Here is a 12,573-nt window from a genome sequence, read left to right as displayed (position 1 = left end):
CCTCAACACACACACACACACACACACACACACACAGAGAGAGAATTATTGACCAGCAGATTCTCAGCCACATCACACACATCATCAGGCAACATCATTGACATTCGAGCAATTAATTTAAAAGCTGTTTATCAAACAGGAACTGCCGAGCACAGTAGTCCAGTCGGGCGGGGGAAGGGTACGGTGTCTGGTAAGCCCCTAAGTCCAAACAGCTGCTGGACCTCCGGCCCAAATGTAAATAGAGCACACGGCTCGCAGCCTGGTCGAGACGCATTTTGTGTGTTTGCCAGCCAAAGACAAATATCAAACGCAGCAGCAGCAGCAACAGCAACAGCTCGGCACAGGACAATAACAAAATGCCACGAAAAATGTAATGAATCAGTCCATGTTCACCCCGTATATGTACATACAGGCAGGCATTCATATATATATATATGTATATGCAACTGTATTCCTTTATATCCGTCCGCATCCTGCGCTGTGTCCAACCCCCAGCTGCAAAGTTATTTGACACGCGACAGGGAGCATGGTACTGGGAATTGGGAACCGGAAAACTGAAAACTGGCAACGGGTCGGTCTGTTATCGGCGCTGCACCTACCCTTGCGTTATCCTTATGCTATTCCCTATGTGCCACGTCCCCGCCCAGCATGGCCATAGGTCTGCCCGTCTAATCAAACGGCTATGCGGACATATTTAACCACCACCACCATTAGAATCAGATCCAGATCCAGATCCAGAGCCAGCACCGCCACCGCCAGCGCGTGGTTCTCGGGTCTCGTTTATGGTCGGTGATTTTTTGGGTTTTCAATTTGCTTTTTCTGCGGTCAGAGAGCATCAACGAAATGAAATAATGAAATGAATTGGCATGAATCATTGTTTCGAGGCTACTTTGTTATGAATGCGCTCTGAATAGTCTTCCACATACCCCACACACCCCCTCCACTCAGCTTCATCATTGGGGTACATTCATAAATGCTAAATAAGTAAGTGATATATATATACTTCTAGAAGCAACATCTGATAACGGAGTAAGTTATCGAAATCGCATGAGCTAGGAGGACCTACGGTTAAAATTTCAAGTCTCTAGCTCTTATAGGTTCTGAAATCCTTGCGTTCATATATACGGACAGACGGACATGGCTATGGATGCTGATCAAGAATATATATACTTTATGGGATCGCAGATGCTTCCTTCTGCCTGTTACATACATTTGCACAAATACATAATACCCTTTTTTCCCATTTTTAATGGGTTCAGGGTATAACAAGCAAAATTCTCTCCGATATCGACGCGTTCATATATACACACAGACGGACGGACGGACGTGGCTCAATCGACTTGGCTAATACATAAACTATTTGGGGTTCAGAGATGCTTCATTCTAACTGTTACATACATTTGCAAAACCTAAGTATGCCCCTTTTAAAGGATTCAAGGGTATCAACACTGCCTACAATACAGTATTTGATAGAAAAAGTTTGATTTTGTACAAATTTTAAACAAATATGTAAAAAAAAAATTACAAGAAAAAACTTACAAAGAATTTTGCAACTGAATAAGTTTAAAATTCTTGTCAATTTTAACTTCTAAACTAGATTAAGTTTTGCAGGAATTTTCTATAATTTAGCATCTTTTAGAATCCCAAATTGCTTCTATATATGCGAAATGCAAGTAATTCCTTTACATTGAAGCTCTCTCAGATGCAAAGCACATGCTTTGCGTTCAGAGAGGTATGTAAAGGTTTAGTTAGTGAGAAAAGCTTTTGCGAGACAAAAGGCAGTATCAATTATGCATATATATAAGCTAATACGTATATACATAGATGTATTTTAACTGTCAAGAGGTTCTTGTGAGAGAGAACACACAAAATTCGTGACGTGCCTTGCATATGCAGCATTAGGTATAACAGCCCATTTTTAGTTCGACAATTGAAAACTAAATATTGAAATGCCTAACAGAACAGATCGAATGGCATTGCATTCCACACAAATAGGCAGCCAGACTTGACTGCGACTGTGACTCAGCAACAGATCCACATACTCAATTATATAATTATGGCAACAATATATGTTTATATATACATGATATATGCACACGATATACTAAACGTGTGCATATTAGTCTGAACTAAATTGCCAAATGCTGGCAAACACCTCCCCATGGCCGGACACCTGGGCTAGGCAGGTTGTCTAGTGGGGTCTTGGGTGGAAAGCCGCTGCTGCTGGGGGAATTTGCTGGTTTGGTTTCCGGGCCGCGGCAAGAGTTCAATGCACTGCAACTGCAACGTTAATGCAATTTATGAAATGCAGGCATACCGAATGATGACGATGACAATGACGATGACGATGATAATGACAATGACGATGATGATGATTCGATTGCCTTCGACTTCAGCAGCTGTCTAACGCATCGTATCGTAATGGCCAATGCGAATCCCACAAAACGGAAGTTTGAGATTAAAACTAACAGCGAGGCAGTGACAAAAATCAGGTTCAAATTGTTTGCCCAACTAGTAGATACCCTAAAGTTACACACATTCGAGCATACTTGTATGCACACCTACACAAGAAAGCACGTGCTTCTTCTCCCCTTAGCCCCACAATATGGAAACTGAATTCTTGAATAACTTCGGTGCTTGTAGTCCGATCTATACGAAACTTTTAGGGTTTCAAGATGGCCTCCAAATATGTGTATTTACTAAAGCACAAGGTGTATTAGACTAAAACACACAATCCATTTGCGGTCAAACTCGGAGATAAACTTCGAAAAAGAGGGTACTCGTCTTGACTTGCTCATACACTTTATTGGGTAGATTAGACACATTTGAAGAAAACCAATATGCCCCTTTTTGCCCATTTCAATGGGTAAACACGTCTTGATGACATATGAACATCTTCAGGGCCAGAACTGCAGCTCAAAGTCAAGTAATCCATATATAGAAAATAGCTTTAGGGCCACATTATCAACAAGGTCGCGAATGTAACGGTTTAGTGCAATCTTAACATAGTTATTCGCATTTCCTTCGCCCGCCAAGTGCACATTTCTTATAATTATATGCATATACTAGACTGCAGATTTCAAAGGTCGCTTCGTGAAGGAATACTTGGAAATGATTGGAAAATAGATCACAGAATCTCCGTAGATTTCATTTCAGTTGTGTAATTACTTTTTCATGTTATTAATTATAATTGTTGTACTTGTTTTTTATTATTTGTATTGTGACTGTCAAATCTCAACCTCGTATTTATAATCTATATCTATATTTATCTTGCTCCCGCTCTCTCTCTTGCTCTCTCTCGCTCTGTCTATGTCTGTCTACCTCTGTCATGGTCTTTAATCCGACACTTTCCCCAAAGTATTAGGGCCGTGCCTTTTAAAAGTTAGTTGTCAGTCTTTCTATAAATAACTTCTCTCTCAGTTCTTAACCTTGAAATCCGTGACGCTTTTATTTCAATCTTAAAATCATTCTCTGTCTTTTGGTAACTCTTTCGCATTAATCTGAAATTCTCACATTTAATCCTACACTTAAGCATATGTGCGCGCCCGCCTCAAATTCAACTTTCTCGAGCTTTGTCCCGCTCGAACAAAGCTGCACACAGAGGGATAAACTGATTGTCAATAAGTCAAACTGAATTTGTGGCTTCTTTATTTGTACAATTTGTTGGCAGCTTTCGAGTCCAAAAGGCGACTCAATCTGTGAGTGAGTGAGTGAGCGAGTGACTCAAAGCTCGGTCGATGCTAATTTTCCGATCTGTATGACTGTATCTGTATCTATACATACGTGTTTTTTTACGTATCGGACACACCCATTAAAGCTGACAAGCTTACGACGTGACTTTTTATCGTTAGTTATCGTTTCTCTTCTCTACTGACTGATGCAGTTTTGAGAAACATTAACAGAGAATGTTATTCAATTCTAAACTGATTATTATTTTACAATTAATTCTCCCCTTTTAATTTAACAATTACCCTCTTTATGAACTACTTTTGGTAGTCGATATAAATGATAATTTAAGAATTATCATAGTTAAATTAAGGCTAAATAGAGTCAAGTTTGTCAACTAAAGCAGTTGAGCCAGTAAATAAGTTACGGATGTGGCACAAAGAAATGACAAAACGGAAACGCCATCTTGAAAAAGAGAGAGTGTGAGGGAGAGGGCGAGAAAGAAAGAGAGGAGGAAAGAGAAGGAGAGAGAGAGAGAGAGAGAGAGAGAGAGAGAGAGAGAGAGAGAGAGAGAGAGAGAGAGAGAGAGAGAGAGAGAGAGAGAGAGATACAGATACAGATACAGATACAGATACTGATATATTAAACCCTTAAGGAAGCTAAAAGAAAATTGCTAAAAATATTTATAATATGCCAACTTTACCAATATCATCCAAACGGACTCAAGGTCTGTTCCACACATCTTTAATACTTATATGCATGCCAAATGTCTTCAAATGTCTATGTTGTATATATTTTTAAACGTGAATCAATAATTGAAGAATGAAGGTTTATAATATAGTGTACACAATTTTAAGTCTGAAGAAATAAAAGGTGAGCGCGTGGAAAGCCGGGTAATACCCGCAAGCACATGTACATATGTATATACTGATACAAATCAGACTATCTAGCCGAAAGTTTGCATTCTACAATTATAAGACTAGCTAACATTGAGATGATCTGTGAAGACAAACTGCTTTTTGTTTGTATTTAGACAAACTTAACCCAAATGACAAGTGCCAAGCGGCCAAATGACAAGTGACAGTCGTTGGGCAAAAAAAACAAAAAAAAACAAATAAACACCGCTGCCAACAACAACAGCAACAACAACTAGAACAACAACATGGCAGGCACTTGGCTGGCAAGCGGCGAATGCAAATTTTCTTTTAGCCATGTGATGTGTGCAACTGTGCCACATGAATGGTTAGTGGGATTTGAGTTCCGACCCAGCTCCTAGCCCAGCCGGGCCGGGCCGACCACTCGAAAGTGCAATGCACTCGACGCCAGCAGGGCAACGGTAATAAGTGGCCGCAAATGATAATAAAACATGCGCAAAACAAAAACAAACATCAAGCGGCAACAGCGGGGCAACCGCCTCTAAAACCGCAGCTTCGCCAAAAGCAAAACACAGCGCACAACGTTGTTAGATTACCCTGTATGCAGCTGGCAGTAGGAGTATATGCATTTGATATATCCGTATCCGGCTTTAAGCGCTAGTAGCTGGATATCAAGTCAAGCTTACTTCAAACTATCCATAAGTCACTTAATTTTCTTAAAGTAGACAAAAATAGTTTAAGCTGTTTTGAGCATATCTCGAACTCAATCTTGTATTTAACTTTTTGGAGAGCTGCCTTTGCTTTAACCAAAATTTGAACGGAAAACCTCAATTTTTGAAGAATCCTCCTCCAATACAACAACAATAAGGGTCCGAAAAATACATAAAGATCGGACAACATGTACCGAGTTTTTAGTGGCTGTAATTCTTATGTTATTTAAATTCGATCGTTTGCAACGACTCGGCACCAATTACAGGGTATCTCCGAGTCGTTACCCCTTACAAGTTGCTGCTGTTACCCCCCCAGACGAGGTCGTCGTCCATCTAACCACCTGGTGGGCAAAACTAACAATTTTTTGCATGCCTCGGGCATTTAACCCCTAATTAGGACATTAAAAATGCAAAGATACAAATTCCGGGCACATCGATTAGCATATTCTTGATGAATGCTGAACATTTCTAGGCTCTAGATTTATGCTATTTGGAACTAACAAAACAACTTCGAATGCATTTTAAGAAAATGTAAAATGACAGCTCAATTTTCAAATATAAAACAAGTAAGAGGTAAAATTGCCCAAAAAACAGGATATCGATATCGATTTTTATCGATTGCTTGGAAACGGAGGAAGTTATCGATTATCGGAAACAAACTCGATTTTGCACAAATACAATATACCCTTATACCCATTTGTAATGGGTTCAGGGTATAAAAACACTTGAAATTCAATAATTGCCATATTAAAAAAGTATTTTAAAAATTACAAAACATTTTAGAATGTCAATTCAATTGCTTTTGGAGCAACATTTTGAAAATTGAAAATTGAAAATTCGACATTTTATTCAAATAGTTTTCTTCTTCAAGTACCCAGAATTGTGCATTAGCGAAAAGCGTATTATTTACAACAAATTGCAGATACGATTTTTTTTTATTAATTTTCATCTTTTTTTTTTGCTCAGTTCCAGTGAAGCAATAAGAAAGAGAATAAAACAAAAACGCAGAAAATTAAATAAGAAACACACGAAGAAGTTGAGTTAACCAAATAACGAGCGCTGATGACGACAACTTTGTTGTTGTTGTTGTTGTTGTTGTTGCTGTTGTCGTTGTTGTCGTTGTTGTCGTTGTTGTCGGTGATGTCATTCGCCGGCCTGACATTTGTTTATGAGCTCTGTTTGTTTATTTGTTTGTATACTTGTTTGTGCCTGTGCCTGGCCTGCATACTTCCTGCTCCAAGGCGAAACTGTTGGCGCTTTTATTGATTTTTTGTTTTGTTTTGTAGGCCGGCAAAAGGATTTGCTACGTGTGTGTTTGTGAAAGGGGAGTTGGTTAGCTTACATTTTTGTTTTAAGAGCAAGCATTAGGCGTGTCGAGCGTGCAACAAACTGAACGAAAATGACATCATAAGCAGCAAGTTTTTTATGCTCCTGCAGCTTTTTTTTTTTTGTCAAATGTTGATTGATAAGAGTAGAGTGGAGTAATTGGCAACAGTACCCTCTACAAGGGTATAGAAAGTAAGCCCATTTTTTTTTAGATTTCGATTCGATTTGAAAAGTAAATTCGAATACATTTTGATTCGTTATCGTTTTTGGTTCCGAGTGAATTCGTATCGACTTGCAAACGTTTTCATTCCAACTCGATGCCAGCTTATTTTTCGCCTTTATTTTGTTTGTTGACATCAAATTTGTTGCTATAATGATTTTTGCTTGTGCTGAAGCAAGATGACGACATATTGCAGCCTCAAGTGAGAACAGGTCGGTTTCATTACGATAGGTTGCCTTTTGGTTGCTGATTAATCTGATCTTAAAACAAGAAGATTACTCAATTCCCAACATATTGAGTGACAAATCAAGCGCTGCGCACAGGGTATCGCCTAGTCGCGCACACTATCGACAACTTGTTTTAGCTACCTTTTTAACAGTTGTTAAGTCACAAATTTTGTTGTGTCGGAGCAACTGGCCCTGCTTGTTGGCCAGCAAATGACGCAATCTTCGATGCGTGGCCAGCTGTTTTGGCAAATTTAATAACGACCACAGAGTGAGAGAGAGAGAGAGAGACAGAGAGAGAGAGAGAGAGAGAGAGAGAGAGAGAGAGAATGGGACAGAACGCGCGTGCCGCAATAAGCTTCACATGACAGCCGAAAGATACAAATGTATCGCGCAGATACACAGCGCCAGATGAAAATGTATCTACACAAAATACAGCTTCACAAACATAAACACATCGAAATGAGCGCAACAATTTAAATATACTTATGACAATTAAAATAAGAAGCAATATTTTGTAAAAAACCAAAAAAAAAAAAGACTTAGTTTTGGGCGTTTCCTTTTAATTATAATAAAAATAAATATGCACATAAATCTTAAAAGAGCGAGAGGAAGGGAGCTGAAAGCGAATCGGCATCGATGATATCATAAACTCAACAGCATCAGAAACAGAAACCATAAAATCAGCCGAAAGTAAAAGATAGAGGAAACAAGTAAGAGGTTCTAGTCGGGAGCTCCCGACTACGGGATACCCTGAACCCTCTTCTTCCAACATCAAATGCATATATATATTCTATTTTAGAAGCTCTATGTCAAGTTTGGTGACTCTAGCTCTTATTATTTACCAAAATTGCCCAAAAAACAGGATATCGATATCGATTTTTATCGATTGCTTGGAAACGGAGTAAGTTATCGATTATCGGAAACAAACTCGATCTGCGCGGGAACTAGGAGCATCTACATCTAAAATTTCTCTAGCTCATATAGGTTCTGAGATCTTTACGTTCATACATACGGGCGGACGGACAGACGGACGGACGAACGGACAGACTGACGGACAGACGGACATGGCTAGATCGACTCGGCTATTAATGCTGATCAAGAATATATATACTTTATGGGGTCGGAGATGCTTCCTTCTGCCTGTTACATACATTTGGCTTTCGCACAAATACAATATACCCTTATACACATTTTTAATGGGTTCAGGGTATAAAAAAAGCTGCTCTAAAATATAGAAATAAAGTCAAGCAATTCAAGCATTAAAAACCAAACATTCAATGCCAAGTAAGAAGCAGAAAATTTGTGATAAGGAATAAGAAAAAAAGGGCATCCAAAAAATTGAGAAAAAAGATATCGACAAAACTATATCGAAGTCTTTTGGCTCGAAAGTAAGACGTCATTTTCAATAATGCGACGATATGGTGATCCAGGTTTGTATGAAAGACATCGACTTCTAAAGCTTCTAAAGCCTGACATCATGATCATGATGAGCTGTGAGCGTCGAACTAACAAGCGTGAGATCTCCAGTTCAAATCCGGCAATATAGTGTGGCTAATTTTGAAATAGTAACAAGGTCCAGCAATATACGAGAGAGAATGTCAATTTGCATTCAGCTGGGATGCACTCTTGAGCTCTTTTGTGCTTATATAAATGGAATACCTTCGGGTGGAGATTCAGGGCTCATTTTGATTTTTCTTTTGGTTTTTACAGTAGTACGATCCGATTGGATATTCTCGCTTCTGGGGAATATTCCTATTCTCCACAAATTCGAATTGAGAATTGAAACCAGTCGTAAAAAACGAGAAAAATGGCGATTGCAATTTCTGGAATATTTACTGTTTTGGATGTCACGTCAAATAATTCGAAATAGAAATAGATCAGAGCTAATAAAAATGAAAAAAAAAAAATAATGTCAAATGCCAAATAACAAATGACAACAATAAATAACCGAAGCATGACCATCAACCACATGCGTGACTCTCCTCTCTCTCTCTTCCTCTCTCGCTCGCCTTCGGCTCAATTTAATAAGAGTCTGGAATGGCTGTCTCTCTCTCTCTCTCTCTCTTTCGCGTGTGGGTTAAATAAATAATGAACCATTCAAATTATGTTTCCACTAAATGTGCATTAATTGGAGAAATGTTCTGTCAAAAGATCGACTTTAAGTTCTTTCTATTTGTGTTGATTCGTTATTTCTACTGCTATCGCAGTAAATTTCTGGAATTAAAGTCGCAATTAAGCTTAATGGGGGCGCCTTCAAATGGGAATTATGGTAGCTCTGAGCTTAACAACACAAACGCAATTAACATACCTCTATATCGATAGGGAACTCCAATTTAATAGCAGAAAATACTACTATATACATATGTATATATTGAATGGATATCAGGCTTGTAACGGATTTATATATTCATTTGAATTTATTTATAACATCATTTTCCGGCTAAAACGAGTAAATTTCTTTTCATCTTTTAAGCGAAATTTACCCGCGCAGAGGTCGACATGTATCCACTGAGATGATGATGTCATCAAAATGAGAATGTATGAAGATTGAAGATCGACTAGACGATACCCTTCTTCTGTTTATATCAAATTATTCAAAACTCAAACATTGCATTCAATTATGTGTATATTACGAAAAATAAAGCCATCTACAATTTACTGACTCTTCAATTTCTAGAAAAAAATCTGAAGTATTCTTGATCCATTTGTGCTATACAAAAGTTAACATATCAGATGTGGTACTTTAGCTCTAAAAATCTTCGAGAAAGGCTCAGAATGCCTAGAACTCGCATCGATAGTTATCGATTTGAAGAAGGGCAGCATATATATTTGATATACGAAAATCTTCATTTAAGATTTAACATGCCTTAATAAACGATTTAACAACTCTTTCTTTCGTTCTGGTCAAGAATATTCATACATACATTTATATACCTTATGGGTTCGGATATGTCTCATAACGTTTTTGTAAAATCTCCCAACTTTATGACAAACAAACTGAATTTTTTGAACGAGTTTGCAGCTTTTGCCGAAGATTTTGGCATGTTCATGTGTAGAAATACATGAGCATACGTATGTGTATATGCAAACATATATATATATGTGTGTGTGTGTGTGTGTATATATATTATGTATAGGCTCGTATGTAAATCGATCGAGCTGACATAACCCCAAAGCTGATCACTCTAATTATATGCATACGTATGTATGTATGTATGTATGTATGTATGTATGTGTGTATGTATGTATGTATGTGTGTATGTATGTATGTGTGTATGTATGTATGTATGCATGTACGTATGTATGTATGTATGTAAGTACATTCACAATTGAAGAGCTTTTATAGACCAAGTTATGATTGTGACCCTCAATAAAACAAATGCTTAGCTAATTTTTGGGTCGTGGCGATGTCAGCGTCGGCGTCGGCGTCAGCGTCAGCGTCAGCGCGAGCTACTGACACCGCTGGGGCGTAACGGGTGCGCAGAAACGATGACGTCGTCAGCTTCGTGGCCGCCGCTGCTGCTGCTGCTGCTGCGATGACCACATGAAGTGGACGCAAGATAAAAATTGTAAAGTTATGTGCTTTACAATAAACAGCGAAACAGCAAAAGAAACAACAGCGAGCAATACCAATTGCGCGTCGGCAGCGACGCTGACGCTGTCGCTGACGCTGACAGCGCTGATCTCTAGAGCGCTGTCAGATCTCGCTGCCTAGCTGATGTCGTCAGTCTGCGCTGCTGCAGCCCCACCTTAGTGGACGCTCACAAAGCCACACAGACACACACATACGCAGACAAACAATGAGCGCGAATTAATATTGTGTGCATGTGAGCTACAACTGTAGCTGTGTGTATGTGTGTGTGTTGATGTTGGCTTGTATTATTTTCGTGTTTGACAGCGGCTGCTACTTTTTTTTTTCTCTAGCAAAACCTGTTTTGAGCCAGCAACAACAACAAGAAAATGTCTACCCAAGCTTGTTGTTTGTGCAGCAATAGAGAGAGGGAGACAGCGCGAAAGTGTTGCGGAATGTCTATGGTTTTCTAATTAAATATTGAATTAAACAGTGTTGCAAAATGTTCACTTACCTGTGAGCCGGGCGTCCCAAGTGTGGTTTTACTGCAATTATCAAATTGAACCACAGCTAGCAGCAATAATAACCAGAGCCAAGAACAACAACAACAACTGAGCAGCAAGCCAGCAAGTGTCGCTTGCAAAACAAAACTTCCAAAAAGACAAAATGAGACACCACAAAAAGTGTTAAAAAAAAAAAAAAAAAAAAAACACGCACACAACTTTACCAACGCGCCAGGTAAGCTAGAGAGTGCGAGAGAGCAAAAGAGAGAAAGAGAGAGTGCAACCCACTCAACTCAACTCGAGTCTACTCGACTCGACTCCGAGTCGAAACGGTGGCTTTGGCAGCAGCGCGCTGCGCACGTTTATATGCATTTATGCGTGCTACAACACACACACACACACACACACACACTCGCATACACATTCACATACATGCAAGCGTGAAAATAGCATAATAACTTCGAACAAACTGCGCAAAGCTGCTGCCTTAGCTTTTGAATCTGACTGCGACTTCGACTCCGAATTCTACTGTAAGTTGTGGGTTTATAAGTTTTTTTTTCTTCTTTTTATCGGCCAACTGAGCAAATAAACAAAGCTAAAGCGTATTTATTAAAGCATTTTTTCGCTGCTGCTTTAGCTGCAGTTGTTGTTGTTGTTGTTGTTGTTGTTCTTGCGATTGATGCAGCCTGGCGTCCTACGAGTTGCCGTTATTGTTGTTGTTCACTTGAATTTGCGCTCATTTTGTTTCATTGTAAATTGGCTATGATGTTTAAATTAATTTTGGGCGCGGTGCCCGCTCACACACATCAACACACACACACACACACACATACTCAATTACATACAACAGTTTGTATTAAATAAATAGCATATAATAAAAATTTGAGAATATACGAAAAACAAAAAAAAAATAAGATGCTGCTTGGTAAATTTGTAAATCCGTATATTGATTACGCTTTTAGCTAGTTTTAACCAATCGCTGTATGTATTGCTTATTGTATATTTAAATAATTCTCACACAGGCACACACACAGCACAAGAAAAAAATTTAAACAAGTAAATAAGAAAATTTTCTATGCCAACAACTAACTGCACACGGGCGTCAGTCTCTCTCGCTCAGACCGGCGCTGCTGTTTCTGCTGCTGCTATACATACAAGGCGAAGGCACAACCGCGCGCAACAAAAACAAAATGAAGACTGCTTTGCGCCAGTGTGGCAGCGAGGGGCACACCAATTTTGGTTAAATAAGTTTAGGACATGGTCACACTGATTGTGCATCTAGCGCTGCCACACTGCTAAATGCGAGCTGTTATTTGCTTATCGTATATCGATTGCGCTCAGTGTTGCTTTGATATTTCACTATTGCATGTTTGTGTGTTTATGTGTGTGTGTGTGTGTGTGTGTGTGTGTGTGTGTAAGTGTGAGCTTTGAGCCAAAGGCCAAACCAAAAGAAATTCAAAAAAAATAAACATTGA

The 12,573-nt window shown here is 38.9% G+C and overlaps 1 protein-coding gene across 3 annotated transcripts in view; it reads right to left on the bottom strand.

Moving 5' to 3' along the window:
• The window catches only part of LOC115765221 (neuroglian), a 46,639-nt gene extending 34,375 nt beyond the window's left edge, over window positions 1-12,264 (bottom strand). For all 3 annotated transcript variants that reach the window (XR_004018102.1, XM_030708661.1, XM_030708663.1), the window contains exon 1: window positions 12,189-12,264. The gene's annotated coding sequence lies outside the window, so the exon portion shown is untranslated. The remainder of the gene's footprint in view (window positions 1-12,188) is intronic.
• Window positions 12,265-12,573: the final 309 nt, after the last annotated feature.

This window comes from Drosophila novamexicana, unplaced genomic scaffold (assembly GCF_003285875.2).
Source record: "Drosophila novamexicana strain 15010-1031.04,08,12 unplaced genomic scaffold, DnovRS2.1 tig00000960-arrow-arrow-pilon, whole genome shotgun sequence".
NCBI classification, from domain to species: domain Eukaryota; kingdom Metazoa; phylum Arthropoda; class Insecta; order Diptera; family Drosophilidae; genus Drosophila; species Drosophila novamexicana.
The sequence above is the reverse complement of the archived record's forward strand: the minus strand, read 5'-3'. Positions and strand labels throughout refer to the sequence as shown.